This window comes from Chroicocephalus ridibundus, chromosome 4 (assembly GCF_963924245.1).
Source record: "Chroicocephalus ridibundus chromosome 4, bChrRid1.1, whole genome shotgun sequence".
In the NCBI taxonomy this organism is placed as follows: Eukaryota; Metazoa; Chordata; class Aves; order Charadriiformes; family Laridae; genus Chroicocephalus; species Chroicocephalus ridibundus.
The window spans coordinates 65,184,850-65,206,500 of NC_086287.1; the positions used below are offsets into that span (position 1 = coordinate 65,184,850).

Genomic DNA, 21,651 nt, shown 5'->3' on the forward strand with positions numbered 1-21,651 from the left:
CAATATGAACTTCCATCTGTGTGCACAGCCATCACCTTCCCGATCTTGAACTGGCTGGGACTGAAGTAGAGAGAACGTGGGGTTTGTCTGCTTTCCGGTAATACCTGCAACCCTATCTCCTCCATGGTCTTAACATGATCATCCCTTGGCATGTGGACTCAGCACAAATATTCATGAGCTGGGCTAGCATTTGGCAACTGAAGTGGAAAACAAGCAATGGCTAGACAGAGCAGGCTGGGGATAACATGTGGCACGCCAAATGCTTATCCAGCACAACGTCACTATTGCCTTCAATAGCGATTTTACTTCACCAGTGGCAACCATGTGTTCGGACCACCTAAATTTTGCTTAGAACTGTCATAAATTTACTTCATCCAGTGATCCACCATCGCTCTTCATCAAATCACGAGGTAGGGAGAGCAATGGAAAAGACACAGCAAGAGAAGCAGTGCTAAGGAGGGAGAAAAATAGATTTAATCACTTAACAAAAGGCATCATCAACTCTTTGTTCAGAATTGCTTTTGCCAAAGAACCAAACAGAAGGCAATCTTGCATCTTTCATGGTTTTGCAGGTATAAACAAGCCAACACAGCTAATCTAGTCATCCTGTCTACAGGAGTAACCCAGAAACCAGAGCTTTCACAACAGGACAGGCAGCCCTCGGTAAGAAACAGGTAGCCAAAACGCCAGGGTCCCTTGCAGGCACAGAGCAGGCAGCCTGCCTTCTCACGGACAGGCTCACTTCATTTGGCTGGAATTCTGTGACAAATGAATGTAAATACTTTAATAAGCACAACTGTGATAAAATGATAACTTGCATTGCATTAGCACTTTCAGGACTGGACCACCACAGCTCAGGGTGCTATATGGAGTGCCTGTATAGCACCTTCCTCCACCTGTGTGCAGGGAGAGCTTGCAGGCACAATGGGGTAAAACACAAACCTCCCGTCGATATTGGCGGCAGGCACAGAAACAGGGACATAATGCCCAAAATGCCAATGGGAAGGATCAAGTTAATGAAGAGGTATCATTAACACCTTTCACTCTTTCCTGTAAACTGTGTAATACCTATATACCCATACACAAAGCAATCCATATTTCTGTGATCAAAGCAGTGTTAATTATTTCAGTTCACAGCATGTTTCTATCCTCAGTTCAGCAGTAGCCTTGACTTGTTCCTTAAAAACTTAACAATAAAAGTATTCCTGGCCTCACCCTAGGGCAGCAGTTTACTGGCAGTGCTTGATAAAGTGTACAGTCAGCACCACCCATACCAGTCTGCCTGGCAGAGGAGCTGGGCTGGACTGGATTCAAAGGCAGCTCATGGCTGGGGAGATGGTGAGGCACAAATCATCAATTCTGACAACAGCCAGGTGGAAAAACAGGAGCTCCCTCAGAACTTCTGGGGAAAAAAGGTTGGAAGATCTCAGAAGATCACATCTCCTGTTGTTCTCACGTCACTTTGGGAAGGCACACACTTTTTTATTTTTCTGTATGTATTACTGATTTATGCGTTGTTCCACAGGCTTTTTTACAGCTTTTTTGTTCAACAACAATTAAAGCAGGCAGACAAAGTCAAACTAGACCTGTGTAGTGAAGAGGAAGAAAATCCTGAGCAAACTGTTTTTCCTTCCCCAGTATAGATTTGAGACAGACAGACACTAGATCTAGGTGGTGTTTTACCTTATGTCTGCAGGTAGCCACATGCAATCATAGTGCAAAGTCTTGAAAATATCTGATTATTTTCTGCCGTTACTTATAGATATTTCAAGAAAAGAATAAAGTTTTATGCTGTCTTTTGCTAATATTGATGCATGATGCCAGCAGATTACTTTAGGGACCTCCTGCTTTGTACTCCTCACATAACTGTGAGCCCACAACATCTGACTTTCAGCTAAAAAGACCAGCAACCTGTTTGCATACTTGATCACATGGCCTCCTGCACCAGTCAAATCTGGGATCCTTCATCCCTAAATTGTGATTATTTTCTTCTACTTTAAAGCCCAAACTCAAGATGAGATTCTCAGACAAGGGGCTGGAAGTCCCCAGGAAGCGTTTTTCCTCTCCAGGGAACAGCTCATGACACAAGTTTCTGCCAGCAATGAAAGGCAGTTAGGATTTTCCTGATTAATATGAAAATAGTATATAAATACTTGCAGCAAAAACCATTACAATTATGTCTCATTCTCCAGCCCTAGAGAAATCAAACTCTCTCATATGAAAAGAAGGTGGAAGTGAAAGAATCATCAAAAAAATCCAGATGAGCCCCAAGATGCTCCTGCTTGCAAAAAGTCTGTGAAACTTTTGTGTAAGATGAACACATTAGTCTTGGGGCAGTACTGGCAATCAAACGCTCTTATCAGCAAAAGCCTTCAGCTCTGGCAGAGCTCTAACAAGGCACCCCTGGCCTGACATGGAACGATCTCTGCAACAGAGGATGAAGAGATTGGCTTGCTGTCCCTCTGCTTCGTACATGGCATTGCGCAAGACGATGCAGCAGAGATTTCAGCTGGCTTCAAGCTAGTTTGCACAAGTAGTGGAGACAGTTTAGCTGTGGCAGAAATGCACAGCTAATAAATCTTGCTGAGGATTAGTTCACAGAAAAGACAGAAAAGCCTGTAAGCTCTGGGATCTAGCCCTTTCATCTGTAAAGAGTCCCCTACAACTACAGTGCACTTACAGCCAAGAGACACCAGTGCCATACCCAGCTGACACCACTGGGCTGCACATTCTTGCTCTTCCACTGAGGTGAAATCTTACACGGGGGCAGCCCATACAGTTGGTTACCTTTGCCAGTATGGAGCTGTGACCATTCCTGCACGCGGCACCAGAAGCAGTCCTTCCTCTTTTCTCAGTACTACTGACACATACCGCATCTAGTGTCCAGTAACATACTGACAACAAAGTAACAATTTAAATGCCCATTAAAAAAAAATACAAAAAAAGAAACGTGGGAAACGTGACACAAAAGGAGATATAAAGAAAGGAGGACCATTTAGGCTGAAAAAAAGAAGATTAGAGGAGAGAAACATAAAAAATCACTATGGATAGAAAGGGGATTATCCAATTTCTGTATCTATTAGATATAAAATCTGTCAGGAGTGAGTTAGACACAGTTCATCTGGACATGGGGCAAGGGAATGGACCTGTGGCCCCTTCCAGCTTCATTTTCTATGATTATCTGTGCTCCTCAGAACTCATGGGTCAAGACACTCTCCTGCTGATTAGTGTACAAAGCCAGCCAAAATAGGATTTGGTTCCCATTTTGTTCAAGCTAGAGAGTTTCCTCGCAAAACAGTAATGTTTCCATTTAGCCTTAGCTCCTAAACATCCAAACAAAAATGAGTGACCAATAACCACAGCTAAACAATGAAAAAGAGAATAATTATACAAAAGGAAAGTCAGTATTAAAATCCATTAGGCAGAGAAACACAGGCTCTATTAAATTTATTGCTTGGTTTCAGGACTTGGGAAGAGTCTCTTCATTTCCTGTACCTCTTGAGTATTTACTATGTCCCCTATGAGCTAAGTCTTCCAGAGTCATTTTAATGTCATGTTCTAAGCACTTCTGCATTGTAAATCATCGATTTTTATCTCCTTCTCCCAATCAATGCAAAGATATTTATGCTGAACACGTAAAAGCTCTTGACACTATAGAAAAACCAATTACACCCTGCAAGACGTTTACTTTTGGTCATTGACATCATGGGATTATCCATTACACTTTGCACATGCCTGCCATTTACAGGAAAGCAGTGTGACCTTGCCTGCCTGAAGTTTGCATCTCTGCAACCTGGTGGAGCGACGTGGCAGGACCTTGCAGCAGAGACAGCCATCCCTGGCTTGGGGAGTACCTGAACTGCAATTTGTGAAAGCTGGGAGAAATCATGAAAGCAGAAGTAGCTCTCATGTCAGTCCCGCTCCTGTGCTCCAACCAGACAACGCTTGCTGTCAGAGGCAAGATGCTGGCTAGACAGATCTTTCTTCTAACCACTACAGTCATGCTTCCCTCCACAGCCCCAGGGGTAGACTAGAAATCTTCGTTATCTCTCCGTGTTTGCCAGTGCTTCACGGACGGGCCCTGCATCCATCCTCTGCCAGTGTGCCGGGCTGGTCCTTCTCTCTCTTCCCACTCCTACACACCAGCCTAGCAACGACTATATTTAAGCTCCAAGGCAGACACATGCTGAAGCACCTGCAAGCTCCTATTATAGTAATTGTCTCAAGCACACCATGATCCCTTTTCATTGGCCACCCTAGTTTCTTTCTCTTGGATAATGCTGCATCCTTCCTGGATGCAATCAGGACACTGGGCACAGAAATACAGAGCACTCTTGGATGGCTCCCCCACTCCATGCTACTGGCAAGACAGGTTCACAGGATGAGCCAGGAATCAGCTATTTTATTTTGGCAAAACTGCAATAGACTTGTCAAGTCTCTGAGTGGTTTATGTTCATGACTCGCCCACCAGTCCCTGTCTTGCACTTTCTTCTTCTAGCAGCAGCAATTCACACCTTCCTAGCAAAGCAGCTATGAGTCTGTGCTCCCCAGAAAGGGCTCACCATCAAAGGACACCCCAGAAGATGCAGTCTCCCCAAGCTCAGCATCACGCTCTCTCTCTCCCATATCACCAGCTCGGCAATGAAAGGCGGGTTCCTGCCACGCTGTGACTGACATGTGGATGTGCCCTGCCATCACACGACTTGGTGGTTGCTTTCTCACGTATCAGACAGGAAAGCATTTCACCCAGCACTAAAACAGTCAGCAATATTTGAGGAACAAGTGTGGTGAATAAGCAGACATAGCAGAGTGCTGTACCTTCGCTAGCACTGCTGTACACTTAGCCTCTCCATTCCAGGTGTTTTTCCAGATCTTATCTGAAGTTGACACATGCCTGTAGCCCCAGCAGGTGAGGAACAGCCTTTGCAACTAGCCCAAGAGAACTGCATTTCATTTTAAAACTTTGGTAAGGTCTTCCAGTGTAGAAGGCTAATTCCAGTGAACTCAGGGAGCTGTGATGATTACATCAGATCCACCCTGTAAGCCACGAACGCACCTTTAATAAGAGGGAGAATATTAAACACCCAATGGTCATCATTCTCTCTGCTGGTTGGAAGAGCAAAAATTACAAAAGCAGTGATATCAGCAGAATCTTTAGGGCCCAGAGCCATCCTGCTTAATTCTCTAAGATCTCAACTGACCCAGCTGAGTGAGGCAGAAGTCTCTCTCATTAGTAGAACAATTAATTTCTTTTGCATCTGGTAGCTTCAAGTTCCAGGCACTGCATAGGAGATTTATTCATTCATAGCCAAACTGCTTATACTGAATCTATTTTAAGTTTTTGGACTTTTCATTAGCGGGAGTTGGTGTTTTTATCTTTTGTTGTCAAAACAGGCAGAACTCATCCAAGTTCACTGCAAATCAGCCCCCATTAATGGGAGACCAAACTACTTGGGAAAAAACAGCGATAAAAAGCCCAATTGTGTTTAAAAATTGACAACTGCACTTTGACACTCAAATTTTAGGAAAAAAATGGGGTTTTTTTCCCTTCTGTTGTTCATTAGCTTCTGAACACCTGGAGCACCAGGCAGTCAAAGGAAAAGCGTGAGAATGCCAAGCAGATACTGGGGGTAGAAGCAAAGGTCCCTTATTTTAAAGGGGCTGCCAGAGATGTGCACAAAAAAAAAAAAATAATATGCTGAAGACAAGAATTTGCAGCATATCAGTTCAATGGCCTTGAGCCCTTTGGCTATCTCTCGTCTTCAAAAATCAAAGCAGTCTTAAATAATAACAGTATAAAATTATGCTGATTTCATGCTCTTTAATCTAAATCAAGTAAGACAGCACATGTGGCTCAGTTTTAATCCATAGAGGAAATAACAACCTTCATTCACAAGAAGAATGTGTACACAGGTATTTGGCATCATTCTGTTAATCTACTTTAGAGTCACACCTTCGTTAATAAGAAAACAGGGAAACTAATTGGTATAAACATAAATTAACAGTGATCTCTATGTAATACCTATGCAACGTTCACCATGCAGTAGTCAATCAGATTCAAGACAACTTACCAATAGGTCTCCTACTTGCAAACACTACATTTCAATATCTGAAAAACAGGGTGGTCTGACAGACAGTTTGTCCAATTCACCTGGCCAGCTGAACAAACCAGCCTCAGCACCAGCCCTGAACAACGCTCTGCACTTCCTAGGGGGGAATCAATCAGACTGACGCATACCTGCTCTGTTGCAAGACCTGCCCCTGACTTCAGGCTCAGGCAGACCTGGAATTTGAAGGAAGGAAACCTAATGGGGAAAGTCCACCACACTCAGGACCACATCTGAGGGGAAGGCCAAGGACAACAACTGAGGGGAAGAAAATGAAAGAAGGCAGTGCATTAGCAGTGGTCTGGAAGAGACCATATCAAACAAAAATGTAACCATGTTGTATGTACACTGACAAAGCACAGGTACCTTCATCGTGCTCTGTGCAGCGCAACGCATCCTTGGTATCACTGTGCTGTTCGATCATCAGTCTGCAGCCATCCCTCCCAACTACAGCATCTTCCCTACAAGAGGTAGGGCAGGATGCTCCTGCACTTCACAGCTGGGAGCCAAGGGCCTGAGCCACATCATACAAGATGTGTCTTCTGCTCTGGACGCTTGCTGTTGACACTGCATGGCCCTGTGGAGGGCAGAGGAGTCCCCTTAAATAGTTTATGAACCTTCCACGGTAACAGCCCCCTTTTGGAAAAAGATGTTGTCTCCAGCTTTAGGCCAGTAGCAGCTTCCAAAGACTGGAGAGAGGTTTGACAGGTATTGCTGCAACAAGAGAAATATGGCACGGCAGAAGTGTGGCATTTACAGATCTCATATACCTTTTCTTTAAAGGTAGAACTGAAGAAAATAAAGACAGCAGATAGAAGTGAGAGGGAAAATAATACTTTTTAAAAAATATTACTTGGGAAGTATGCATAAGCAATTTTCCTTTACTCAGGTTGAAATGAGAACATGTTGCATCTTATTTTTTAGCTCAGTCATGTAAAGTCCTGCCTCTGTTACCCACAGCTCCCTTTTTCCTATCATCATCTCCAATTTGCACAGATGAACAAGGTGCACTTCACTTAGAAAAAAACCAAACAAACAAATATGTATTTCAGAAGTATAAAAGTGAGTTAAAAACACTTTGCACAGGGAAGTGTGCAATGTAATTTCCGTTACACATATAAGGTAGCAGCTGTATTTTATTACATTATTGGAAGAGTCCCTAAACAGGAACAAGGTATGGCAAAGGAGAGTAAGTTGTTCAATGCTGAGTCCACACAGAGATTTCTGCGTGCACCCAGAGCAACTATTTGGATTAATGTTCTCTTTCCTGCTGTGAAAAGCAGTCAATTTTTATTTGGAAGAAGCTTTGCTACTGTGAAAGTTAATAGAAACCTATCATTCACTGACTTACAGAGCGATGTTGGTAGCACGATCCTTGCTCAAGCACCTGTCTGTTGGATTTCAGCCCTGACTCCTCAATGCTCATCACTGAAGGAACCTGCAATGTGAACAATGCCCGGACTCTGCGTGCACCCACAGTACGTGGACCTGTGAGGGCAGCGCGCAGGTGCTGCACAGGCTTGTGGTGCAAGGCAACCTATGGCACCTCCAGAAGGGCAGTGAAGGCAAAGAAACAACCCTTGCTGATGGCTATAAAACAGCAGATGTTACCGTATGTGCCTATTATTTCCTTCAATCAGGGGAAGAGGGTCATGTAAGCCAAGCATGCCCTCCAAAACATCCTTTGAGATAAGTGTGTGCACGTGTGCACACATGCACGTGCACCTTTCCAAAGAGAAGTGGAGGCATCTGAGTGTGATTCCTCAATTTAACTCACAGCAAGCAAGTGCTCAGAGAGCGACAGGCTCTGCACATCTCATGTGCTGCAAGATCTGGATTTTGGTTCACTTTGCAGAGACTTATAAGGTCACAGTCTGGAAATGTGAACTCTCTCATAAAGCAAAGATCCACACCAAATGTTCGGTAGATAATTAGTCAGTGGCACACAAACTGTTTATTGGGTAGCAAGGAGCTACCAACCCCTTCTGACAGCGTAAGCAGCTTCTAGGTTGTGGCTCAACATCCTTAAGAACAGCTTGACATACTGAATCAACACCCTGTCAGTTTGAATGCAGCCTTGTAATGCTATCTGTAGTCATGTGTGTACAGCACATCTGAACTCCCACCTAAAATTAATTCGAAACCTTCCAGCACAGGGAAATTTCACTTCAAGCTGTACTCTGATGACATGATGATTTATTGATTTATTTCTCTACAGGGAATACAGAGAGCATCTCCAGTCAAAGGATATGTTACATTAGGAGAGTGGCCTGGAGGAGAGGGAAAGCAATATGAAAATTCTTTTGTGGACTGCTAGATGAATAGGAAGGACGAGCTTTGGTTTGTTTGTTTCCTTAAATCATATACAAATATCCTACAAGCTTTTTCAAGAGATTAAAACCTTTTCAAAATAAGTGCAGCCAGTCCAATGCTCAAAGTTCCTCTAAAAAGAGGGTCGAGTCATCTTGGTACAAAAATCTTCCTTAATCAAATCTTTCTGTGAAATAATAATGACAAAAACTTTTATTTAATTCTATATTATTTCTAATTATTTTAAGCAATCATCTGGCATACTAAGACTGTTGTGAAAAAGCCCTGGAGGTATTCTTATCACAGGGATGCTGCACTGCCCTCTAGAGTCTCTGTCACTTCATCATTCCAGCATCCAGATGCAGATTTGAAGCACGGCCAATAATTAAGACAAGAGTTCAGATTCAGATTCTTCAAGTGGTTTTCAGTATTATTTTGGACAGTATCTCCCCCCACACACCCCTGCCTCTATTTAGAAAGGCATATCTTTAAAATAAGGCATTTTAAGAAGTACTTTCAATATCAGTATCTCTATATCTATAGGTAAAAAAAAAATACTGCATTTTTTCTTACTTGTTCCCTTCCCCAAAGCCACAACTATTCCTGTAACTCAGACCACAGGACAAAGAATCTACCTGGCTCCTTCCAAGATGGAAAATTGCTGCAGTCAGACCTGCTGTGTTCTAATTCTGTGCAGTGCTACAGAAAGACGGATATTACTCCTATTAGTGCTTTGTTTTGATTTTAAATTAGTTTCAGTTCCTTTCTCTCAAATTCATAATGAAAGATTGCCCAACACAACCCACTGCTATACGTACGCATCCATCTGCATGCAGCTAACCGCCATCAGCTTCTTTCATTCATAAGCTGGCAAGGACAGGAGAAAACATACCCTAACCCTAGCATATCAAAACTACGCCGAGTATCTTCCACTGATACCACATCCTAACAACCACATGCGCACATCTGCATCGCCCTTGTAGCAGGAGGTGGTCTGGATACATTTTGTCCTTCTGTACTGGGATTGGTAGAGCATCTTCTACACGTTACTTCAGAACCTCTTGCTTCCCCTCTACTAGTTATGCATCTGAGCAGCCCATATACTGTCCCAACAGATGACGTCTGCCTTTCTGCTTTGGAATACACAAATATATTCTTTGTACTTGAACAGTGCTCAAAGGCTGTAGCTGTTATCAGGATTGCCTGATAAGCTCCCAGTAAGAGATGGTTTACACTCTAAAAATCACTTGGAGCCTAAAGAAGGAACAAAAAGGGGATGAAATAAGGACAGAAGCCATTTTGTTTAATTTGTCACTGTCCATATCAAACTGCACAAATGCTGCGGGACCTGATTCGTTTCAATGTGTAATAGATATGTGCCCGAAGGTACACACACACAAAGCACCCTTGGAAGGACACAGGGACATGGCTGAGCCAGCCTCCTGGCTGACCTGCTGATCCTCTCAGCATCACAGCAGTAATAGTGAGTTCAGCTCTGGAAAAGAAGGTCTCAGCCTCATGAACCAGATGGGAGAAAGGGAGCAGGAGTAAGGAACTCTGGGGGGCGCGGGGGAGGGAAGACTGCCCAGTTGCTAAAAGACATGCTGCAAGTTACAAAACCAGGACTGTCAAGACCCCTTCTCAAAGAGTTTGGAGTTTATATTAAGTCTTATGCAGCCAAGAGAAATGAAGCATCGCTAGAAGATGGTCCTAGATGCTGCCCAGACCAACTGCTGGATGGCAGTGGGAACATCGAGGACTGCATTTTGTGCATGCCATTTCTAGGCACAGAGGATAGGGGCACACAACACAACTCAAAGTTTCTCTGGCTACATGCTAGAGTCTGGAAGAGGACTGAGGTCTCCAGGAGATATCATGATCCCGTAGTCTCCAGCAAACATCATAGAAGCGTCAAGAGGTTGGGGTTTTAGGGTTGTTCCCTGAAGTCTGCCTGTTTTCCAAGCTTCACATCATCTCTCCCATGAGGCTTGAGCTTGCATGGAAATTACAGTACATTAAACTCACTCCATGGCCTAACTAAAGCACCTTGTGTGACAACTGGGGCTGCTCAGGGGATCTTCAGGCTTTAACAGAAAGGGCAATAGAAAATATGACTCGTCTGCTATACTATCCTGGATATCACAAACACAACCTTGAAGTCTTTAGCTTAGCAAGGCTCAGTGTAACTAAATTCCTGCTCCATCTCATGACAGAGGGGCTTCCCAAAGGTGAACTTACTCTATAATTTATTCTCCGCCTCTTCCCTCCAGGCTGGGTCCTCATGACTGCCTTTAGCTGTATCTTTGTTTGGGTTTGAATGTGGTTCGTTCTTTTGAAGCCTCTCAGATGTAAAGAGGAAGGAGTTTGCTGTTTAGTAATGATGGCAAAGACCTCACTGTCAGGAACAAGATGTGAACGGGCAAACATGTCCCGGTGTTTTAAATGCTTCCCAATCCTTCTGAAAGTGTTACGTTCTTTTGGCTTATCCATCTTCACCTGCACCCCTTCTGGCCCCTCTGTCCTCAGGGATATCTGGACACACTGAATTTTGTCTTTCCAGCAGACAAAGAACTACAGGCACGTAGCTGCCACATGGATGTGGGTGAACCTCAATTCAAATGAAGACACCAAAACCCAGTCTCCTGCAGGGAGGTGTGCACTGGCCATCCCAGCTCCCATCACAGTCAGTGGATCGTCACTCAATACGGCCCAGGGAGCTCAGACAGCCACTCAGTCGAGCACTCATTATGAGTATACTTCAAAGTGAGCTGAATCACTCTCCAGATTCATGCACTGCCCTGACTAGATCTCCATTAACTGTAATGGGAGCTCGGACGCCTACCACATACCTTCATATTGGTTTTATCTCATACTGAATCTCACCTCTGTTCTCATACCCCTTGCAATGACATACAGGTATGTGCTCTTTGGGAAGCTACACACCTTGCTTAACATATTGTGTATTCAACATTACCATAATTAAACTAGCGCAAGTTTTATGTCCGGACATGACTTAAGTGTACATTACCTGTTTGCATTGTTCTAAAAAATGAAGCAGGAGTTGTGTTGCAGTTTTTGTTTGGTTGGTTTTTTTGGTGGTTTTTTGTTTGGTTTTTTTTTTACAAAAGATTATATTCAGTCCACTAATGCAGTAGTGTCCCCTCAATGTTTCGTTACTCTTTAGGCAATGTTTTTGCAAACTACTGAGCAAACTGCAAACACTGAGATACTGTTATCTCCATCCAAGACAAAGTTGGAAAGCTTTTAAGTTGGCCAAATGTACATCACATTGAATCACACTCAATTAACCTAATCAAGCATTTCTCTAATGAAAACATACGTTTCTGGGCTGGCAGTTTCTGACTCAACCACAATTCATTCAATGTTAAGGAAAAACCATTAGAAAAACCATCTGTTCTCTTTAAATAGAGAAGCTATTTTTGCCTTCATGATGAGCCCAAGTAATTATAATAAGTGGAGTGGGTTTCAAAAAGAAAAATAAAAAGAGAGGGCAAGACATCTGCTACCTTGTGATTATCACAGTACAAACACATTGCTAGCCATGTGCAGTTTAGGCCTTACACTCCTCACCCTGCTCTGCATCATGTAACCTATTGTCATTCCATTAGCTGAAGCTACACTGTATATGCTACAGGGAGGCAAAGGGGTTAGAGCACAAAAGAGTGAGATTTGGTGAATGAATATTTACATACTAGAATTGAATGCCAACAGAATCCCAAAGTTAAAGTTCTCAGAAAAGTGTTGATTCTCAAAGGAAATCAGTGACAAAGTCCCACGCAATTGCTATCTTTAGGTACCAAATTCAAAACTGCAGCCCTCAAAATCATCAGTCACTTGACACCTAATCCTAGGGGATCTGACATTTTTGCATTAAAATTCCCCAGGCACCCACCTGCTCACAGAAACCGTGACAGCATTAACCAAATCAGCAGAACTCTCTCATACCTCATCCTTCCCACAACCCATGACAGAGAAACTTATGCCTCTGTTTCCTGATGAGCTTCTCTATTACCAAAAAGATGGAGCTCCCTCTAACATCAAGCGGGCATCCCCTTTCCTCCAGCAGTTGCGTGGCTGTGGCTACAAGACAAACTCAGAAGTTCTGGGTTTGCCTAGAAGGATCTGAACCCCAGCATCCACACTGCCCTAGCCTGTGGAGTCCTCCTGGAGAACAATAACCCTCAGTACACTCTGCTGAAGCTGCTCCATTTAAATGCTTAATGGACCAAAGGAGCGCAACTCCATCACGCATTAGTGAGAGTTACCTGGGACAATGCAATCTTGACTTCTTGCTCGTGCTCCAGCGTTTGCTGATGCTAACTGCTGAGAACATGGGCAACAGTCCAGGAGCCTGAAGGCTCCCCTTTCCAGTTTCAGAAAGGGGCGCACCTCCACAGTATGCTGCTCCATGTTCATATTGACTGTGATTCACACTCAGGCTGCTGGCTGCAGGGTTTCCCATGGAAGCACTTGGCTGACCACTGTATCTGTGTGACTATTCTGTTTATGGTCTGATGAGAGCTCATCATGGATCTTGCTGCAGTGTCTAGGAAGAAAACATTCCTCCAGTGTCACCAACTCATGAGCAAGCAAGCCAAGCCCAACTCCTAATTTTCCATTGCCCCAACTCTGGAATCATCTAGTCATGTATTTAATGCTCCAAATGAACTCGAGAAGTCACAGACTGCCTAGAACTCATCTACTGGTTTCAGCAAGGGACACTCACAAATGATGCTCAATGACTCCTGGCAGACAAGGGCTGCTGAGCAACACTGTATGAGCAACTGCTCCTTCTCCTTCCTAAGGGGCCAGCTCTACACAGCTCTCCTTCCCCTGGTTTAAAGGGAGAACAAAACACAAACCAAAGCAACAGCAGAATCTCTGATGGCATCCCTCTGCCAGGCAAGAGACAGGGAAAGATAAGGAGAGTAAAGATCCGAACTGGGAAGAGGCAAGAAAGCAATGGGAAAGCACAGGGGAAAAGCAGAGCTCTGGAGGTTGGTCCTTGTGCCTTCAGCAGGGCAAATACGCGACTAGGTTTCCTACACAGTTCTTGCTGAGGAAGCACTGAAACCAAGTATGCTCACAAGAATCCCTCCTACCCCCCTGAGATTACCTTTTGGGAAACCTTTATTCCACTCCTTTTCCCCTACAAAAGGGACCTGCAGCTCTGTTGCCCTAGTTGCTATCAGATTTAAGTTATTTGGTGTACTTCTTAACTCTGTAACACTTGGAACCATGTCATCACAAAAGAGAAACTCAGCTTTGTTTTATATTTTTGTTTCTAGCTCACATGTTTGCAGAAGAAATATCTGAAAACCAGAGATAGGCAGACTAAAAGTCACAGAGTCAGTCAAGACACATGCTCTTCTTGAGACTTGAAACTACTGATTTTTCAACATTAGCTTACAGGCTTGCATGGCCTGGGTCGTGGTTTTGGAGCACGTGGCAACACTTTAATCTTCACCTCCTCACAGGGCCTGAGGGCATTATCATTCAGATACACATAAACAAATTTTTAGAGTGGCAGGGAACAACACATCTCTTGCCTGACTTTCGCATCACATACTACCACCTGCCCCAGTGATAAAGAGGAAATCCATGAGCAGCACTAAACTGGGACATGTTGAGTTGTATCAGCATAGCCAGTATAACCATCAGTTTGAGGACTCCTCCTTCAGGGTAGCACTTTCCATTTGTCTTCACTAAATTACGACTCTGGTCATTTTGGAGGGTTTTGTCATTTTGGACAGACCAAGTCACGTGGCCAGCCATAAGGTTCCTGGGTAATCAAAAAGGTGGGAGGTTGCCAGTATTTGGGCTTAAATGAGAGGATCATCAGGTACAAACAGTCAAGGCTCTGTAACTTAGCAGTGGGATCACTGTATTTTCCCAGCCATGAAGTGTCCCTTACTATGGCTTTCCATGGCATTAGGTGTACATCATATGGTTCTCACTTGCATGAAAATGTTGGGTTTTGGCTCTTGGAGCCACGTAGGTTGACCACCATTGATACATAGCATCATGAATAGCATAGACAGAAAAGCCTGCAGGCTGTCAGATCCCTCATCGTGGACTGCCCTAAAAAACATAATAGAACTTCCCAACATAAATTATGGCAATAGGAATACACCTTCATTTGTTTACAGGCTGTCTTCTGACTTCAGGATCATGAAATGCACTCTGCTTCCATTGAAAAGCCTATGATACACCATATACAACCATATAAAATCCAAATTTGGGGGGAATGCTTATTAATTTTACACTGAAACGCAGGTAACAAATCAAGTAATTCAAACTTCAGAACAAAACCCAAAGCACCGCGGCAAAATGCTATGAGCATTTGTACATCTCATCTATTACAGCTTCAGTAAAACCTTAACAAGCATTTACTTCGAAGTACAGCAACAAAACCGCCTGGACTCATTTCTCAGCTGGGCTCCCCACACAGCTGTATCACCCACATGAGGGCCGATGAATATAATTGCACGGTCAAAGGTATAGAACTTCTAAAGTCGTTTTTGCAACTAGAAAATAAAGTAACCCAAGCTTCATGGAGCATGCACGTTTTTTTAAAGGACTGTTTAAACACAACTATCACAACTTCACCAACTAAACTCTAAGCCTTCATCAAACAACAATAGGTATTTTAGCTAAATGTGTGGATCCTGAAGCAAATGATGGGGTGAGAATCTCAGCTGCTATAACAAATAACTTTTTAGTCCTTGTGGCAATGAAAAAAAATGCCTTCTTTCCTTTCATCTGCTCCTCTAGAAAGAAAATCGGAGGATTTCAACTGCTGCAAAACAAAAAAGACGACAAAAAAACTCCCACGCATCAAACATTTTGTGTGTGATTTTTATGGTGACAGTGTTGTTCTTCAGGGTTGACTCAGTTTTTAAGCACAAAGCGTAACTATAGCATGTTACACAAAACGGGCTTCAAACAGCAAAGCTTAAGTATTTTCAACAAAAGTTATTGACAGAAAATGTTGGTTCCAAATAGTCACTAGGAAACAAGAGAAGAAATACCCACTCAAGAACAGACAGTGTTTCTTCCCCTTCTGCCATTGTTTGATGAGCTTTTAGGCTCATTTTGTCCAGTACAAGTGAGTACCAAAAAAACCGTCACCCAAACAAAGAAAAAAAACTCAAGCCAGCCTCAATATAGGAAAGCTACTACATCTTCTCAGAAATTCACTGGAAGCTCCTGAGATCTGGATACAGTTCTGACATATGCCAAAAATATTCCAACTAGTGCTCGTCATAGAAAGACAAGCCTTCTTCAAACAGAAGTCCTGCACTAACATCTCCCAAATCGACTCAAGCAGTGGCTTTGCTGCTGTGTGAGTATTTTTGAACTTCCTTGGGATGTTTCGTTTTGCCAGAGAATCCCACTCCCCAATTTAAGGCCTGCCCTGTCCTCCGTGATGGAAAGTCTCATGACTGTGGGTCCACTGAAATAATTCTCAGAAACTGGGCCAAGTGATTTTTTTCTTTTATTTACTACAACTCAAGTGTTAAACAACACAGTTACTTGGTTTGGAGGGGCATTTAAAGATATTATGGAAAACCGCATTTATAATCACATATATCTTACTTCAGCCTATAGGCAGGACCCTCATCCTAATTTCACTGAAGGAGATCTTTGCTCACAGAAGCAAGTATCTGTTTTCTCCAAAGGCCTCTGTTAGCTTAGTGTCTGTCCTCTTCCCCCACCCTCCGCCACCCCCCCCACCCCCACCCCCAGCTCCTTCCCGTGCTTTTCTCCAATCAATAACCTCAGAACTTGAGAAACCACATTATAATACTCTCCCAGAGGGGAACTTTCTACTCGCACTTTGTTTTACAAAAACCTGTGTTTCCTGATCACGACTAGCCAGAGCCATCTCCTACCAACGACCATCCTGGCTCACAGTTACTGATAGTTTGTTAACCAATTGTTAAAAAAAACCTTTCCCCTCCATCCATCAGGCCAGCAACATCAGTGCCTAACTTCCTTCTGCACTGCAAAGCACACCTCGACTAAACATCCCGTGCACAAGCAGCAATTTATACTGACGGCTAAGAGAGGCTGTGTGTAGTTCACTGTTAGCTCTCAAGAGAGGGTAAACACAACACTGACCAAGTAACTTCAGTTACAGCTCACTGCAAAGCCACTAAAGCATCTGGTCTAAAACCACTAAGCACCACTAAAGTCTTTGAAACACAGGTCTAAGGAAGCAGGTATATCATATCTGCAGCCAACACACAGACACAGCAGACAATGAGGTATGGGCAGACAATTAGTCAGGCTTTCGATTCTTAAGTAGTCCATCAAAAAGGAATGGTCACTGTATCTTAGCAATACACAGACCCCACAAAACTCCAGAGATCTTTGCGTCAGGAACTGCAATCCCACCTGAAATGACAAAACACGGAGGTGAAGAGCAAACGCTGCAAAACTCCCTTGGATGCTGCCACCTCTTTCAGCCAGCCATGTGACAGTGCAGAGCACAGCAGGACACCGGTCCCCCCTCTGCTTCCCAGGCAAGCCATGCCCGTCTCACCAGCGCACAAATACCTGAGGCACACGTGCGTCTGTCTGTGAACCAGGGCTGTGTGTTAATTAGTTAATTAATAATTCACTTTACCAGCTTAAACAGCATAAACTATTGGAACAGCCCGCAATATGCCAGCCAGGCAAACACTGCAGAAAGGGAGTGCCTGCAAGGCAGCCACAGACCTTCGTGTACCAGGTCATGGAGCTGCCACCTCCTCTCCGGTCTGTTTGTTGGCAGGGCTTGTGGCCTCGACTAGACGCTCCTCAGATTTACTCTTTGCTGCAAGCCTCGCTGCCCTGTCTCAGAGCAAAATTAAATACTGAAAAAGAGAAAAATTTATTACAAATTACTTGCTGCAGACAAATGCTTATCTTCTGACCAAATTCACAATACCAGCAGGAATCAGCAGTGTACAGATGCCCTCCATCTGCAGAATCCCCCCCCCGCCTTGAAGAGCTGATGCTTAGGAAAACAGAAAGTATCACACCAAAGAGCAATAAATTCTTTTTGAAAGCTTTTTTCTTTCAATCACAGTGAGATACCACAGGTTCAGTCACCACACATTTTTGTTTCAACTGTGCAAGCACTTTGTTCTCAGGACGACGCGATGGGAGACATTTGGAGGATTTTTTTTTTTAATTTATGTACATTATCTGAATATGCTTCTGAGATGTAAACCGCATACTGATTTTCCCCATTTTCATAAGAACTGCCAAAGTGTCTCAAAACTCCTTTTTTCACCAAATTAAGTAGTTTTGGTATTCACAAAACTGTATTTTTTTAAAGTAACAGCCATCTGAGAACATGTCTGCCAGCTGTAGGAATAAGCAGTATCCACAAGTTCCCAGACGCTTTCAAATCCTATCAAAGCCAATGAAGGCTAATTAAGGCTGACCCCTCACTCCTTGGAGGCACACAGTATCTTGTACGTTTGAGCCACAAAAGCTCAATAATAATAATAACATAGGTGGTAATAATAATACCTAGCTTACATATAACACGTTTCATTACAGAGCACTACAGAAACAGCAAAGAGAAACAGATGCACGGAGGGGAAGCCAAATGCCACGGTCTCTGAAGAAGTCAGCGGCAGAGGAAGGACTGATGCCCAACACAACTCCCGGCCTCCTGCATGGGGCCAAGAGAGACATGAAAGGCACGTGCAAAACGGAGGGGTCAGAATGGTGAGAGGTACCCTAAGAAAGAAAATAAACCAGCCCCATTCCATCTTCACCCTTCCCCAGTGCTGCTTGGACCCCCTGCACTCTTCTCATTGGGAGCTTTCACCAGGGAACATCATACAATTTATTCCAAGCCAGAAATTAGGCCTGTGTTAATTAAAACATGCCATCCAGCTGTTCCACACACGCATGCAATGCAGCTGTGATCCCACAAACAGAGGCAGGAATAAGTGTAATTTTGTGTTTGTATATGGAGAGTGGGCTCCATGATACTGTTCCAATACCCTTTCTTCGGCCAACACTCTGTCTACATCCTCCTCAACCCATCAGTTGCTTCTGATGCACACACTTTGTTCTTGAAATCAGACCCTCTCTTGGCTTATGCAACCCTCCTTTCACACCTCCAACTGTTCCTTTGCATGATTTTCCTTTCCTCCTCTATGTCCTCCCCATTTCCCTGAGCTTCCTAGAAGACCTATTATTTCTTCTCTTTTCCACCTTACTCCCAGTCTCAGCCTCTATTTTTTGTTCATGACCCACAGCTCTGCCTCCACTCCAGGCTTACCCTTCCACCCACACGAGATCTTGGCATGCCTTTCCAGTGCTCTTGCTGTACATCTTCTGAATCAGCTGAAACTTCAACATGGCTAAAAGCACAGCTCTGAATTTCCTTGGGCCTAAAATCAGGACATCTTCTTGTCTCAGAACTCGCTCTGGGGTTTCACACAGAGGAAGCATCCTAGTTTTTGTACAATGTCTATATGGATATGCTCTTTGCAATCTACCCGTACTCTTTCAACTCCCTTCCTAATCTTTTCCATTTTGATTCCCATGAGCTGCTGTTCTTGGGACTTCATAAATGGCATCTCGTCTTCCTCATACCTACTGAGAAGGCTGCCACAAAGGTCCCTTTTCATTGCTTTAACTGAGTGCTGCAGCTGGTCACACTGCTGACTGATAACATCAGTCTATCTTACACGTAACACGGAAAAAGTCCACTCCGGATAGCACAGCTAACATAGTATCCGTGAGTGACTGATTAAAACAGGTCTAATTTGATTTGTTTACAACCACTGTAATACGTTGAGTGCATACATGTCGGATAAATGGTTGATAACTATATCCGCCTCTGAGCGGGCATTCATCTCCCAAAACTACACAAAGAACAGTCAGTGCAAAGTCCAAGTGCCTAAATAGCAACTAACCGCACCAGTTTGTAGTGTTAGTGTCTTCCTCGCCCCAAGACAGATTAAACTCAAGCCCTTGCTGAATAATTGATCAAACCTTCTCAGTGCACAATCAGAGCCGTCAGCAATACATCATACAAATGGAAAGTGAGCACAAGGTCTCCTTAATGACTGCTTAACCCCACTGATCATGACGTCAGCCTATCTAAGGCACATAAGAAGCTACTTTTCAAAATAAAGCTGCCTGATGTTTTTAGATAACCTCCCTTGGTAATTATGACTACTCCTATTTACATAAGAGTCATCTCTACAGCTAAGCAGCACCATGGAAGGACTTAAGCAGACCAGATGGCACACACTTGTTTCCCACGTGCATGGGAACCAAAAGAACACTTCAAGAAAGTAACACGCAGTAAACGATACGGACTACTGCAGATGGGTCCCTCAGGAAGTTCTGGCATCACTACTTAGAGCAAAGGCAAGACACAGCACTTCATTTTGCAAACCCTGACACAGCTCACAGCGTTCTCGTCGCTGCAGTGCTTCCTGCACGGGGCCCCAGCACATCCACAGATGCACCACCACACTCGCAAGATCTCCTCCTTAATTGCCCATCTGCACTGAACAGGACCCATTTCAGTGTGACTTAAACATACTAAATCAGTGCTACAGCCATTATCAGCAAAGCTCCTGCACCAGATTTGTTTTAACGTGTCCTACACGCTCGAAAATGCTTGGTTTGGTACCCTATTTGTGTCTTCAAACCTCTAAAAATGTTTACAAAAAGCCTGGCTCTGGGGTCCACAAGCCTAGTGGCCCTTTAGCTTTTATTTTGTCAAAGAAGGAACACTGCCTACGCTCCTGCAACTGCATCCCAGTTCTTCATCTGAAGCACTCCCCATCCTCTCCTCCTAGGCATATGACGTTCCCTGTCTTTGCGAATAACAATGAGCAAAACAAACTCTCTGCAGAGGCAGCACCCCTGGAATATTCTCCCCACTTGAATCAAAACAGGAAGGAAACTGATTTAAAATATTCTCTAATTTATTTTGCAAGCTATTTTGAAGTCTGACTATGTATTTCCATGTTTTCTCATGGGGATGGGTGCATAAGCACAAATACAAGCTCTTTATAAAAGTGACTGTTTCGTGTATTTAGAAAAGAACATACAATTGCAATCAATATTTTCCACAACGCAGGCGTTTTTCAAGATTTTGCACAGCCAGATGTGATGCAGGTCTATTATTAGCAAGGATTTAAGCAACCCTAGATCAAAATGAAACAAGAGAGGTAATAAACAAAATAATAATAATAATAAAAAAAAGAATCTAACAGCTCTGACTATTTTCCAACAGCAGGTTTATGATACGCACCAGCGTGGCAGTATTCGAGAAAGCCTTCCACAGCTATATGCAATTTTACAGTCAGGCATCAAGCATACAGGTGCAGAAAGTAATTTCCTAGGGCAACCGGCTCACAACGGCAGCTGAGTCATGGCCTGAGGTGAGAGACCCCGACCACCACAGCTTATTGCAGAACAACTCCTCCAGGCTCTTTCTTCTTTGAGTAACTCCGCACCACACGTTACAGGAGACAGAGCTCACTCTGCTATGATGCCCTGAGAAAACACAGTACTGAGGGATCACCCTTGCCACAAAACAGACTTTCACCTTCACCTGAGAGACGCTGAGCTGCAATACATTATCTATTTTTCCAGACTGCGCGTCAGGCATGCTAACTCCTAACACCACCATAAAAATTCAAGAGCTGCATCTTCATGCCATCCAGAAAGACACAGGAAGGTAATCAACAAGACTCTGGACTGTTGTTGGTAGTTTATTCACCTTTTTTTTTTTTTTTTTTAAACAAAGCACCTACCAGTCTTGCCTGTATTTTCATAGTAACAAGGATCTTAAGAGCCACGAGAACAAGAGTATCCTCCTCTGTATTGCTATACCAGACCCGCATCCCCTTCCTAGCATCTTCTTTAAGGAGAATAATTCACTCAGGATCCAGTTACTGTTCCTGGGATCTTATTACTGCACTAATAAGGATTAGTGCCGCATTACATCACGGTGATACCCATGTACATGAAGTGATACAAATACATAGGTATGGATTGTTTAATTAAGAGCTTGTTCAAACAACCAACAGACCATTAGCAGAGTGAAGTTGCCCTTGGGGTGGAATATGGCCAGCACACTCATCATCCATGCAACGAACAGGGTTACTGGTGTGAAACGCGGTTAAGCTCCAATGCCACAGACCATGGGCATCCCCGTAACGCTGCTGGTTTCTCTACA

The 21,651-nt window shown here is 43.6% G+C and overlaps 1 protein-coding gene across 8 annotated transcripts in view; it reads right to left on the reverse strand.

The window, feature by feature from the left end:
- SYT16 (synaptotagmin 16) overlaps positions 1-21,651 on the reverse strand; it is a 135,713-nt gene that overhangs the window by 110,411 nt on the left and 3,651 nt on the right. Inside the window, exon 1 of one of the 8 annotated variants that reach the window (XM_063333564.1) lies at positions 21,505-21,629. The exons of the other annotated variants lie outside the window; for them this stretch is intronic. The gene's annotated coding sequence lies outside the window, so the exon portion shown is untranslated. Of the gene's footprint in view, positions 1-21,504; positions 21,630-21,651 lie in introns of those variants that run through there. 8 annotated transcript variants of the gene reach the window in all.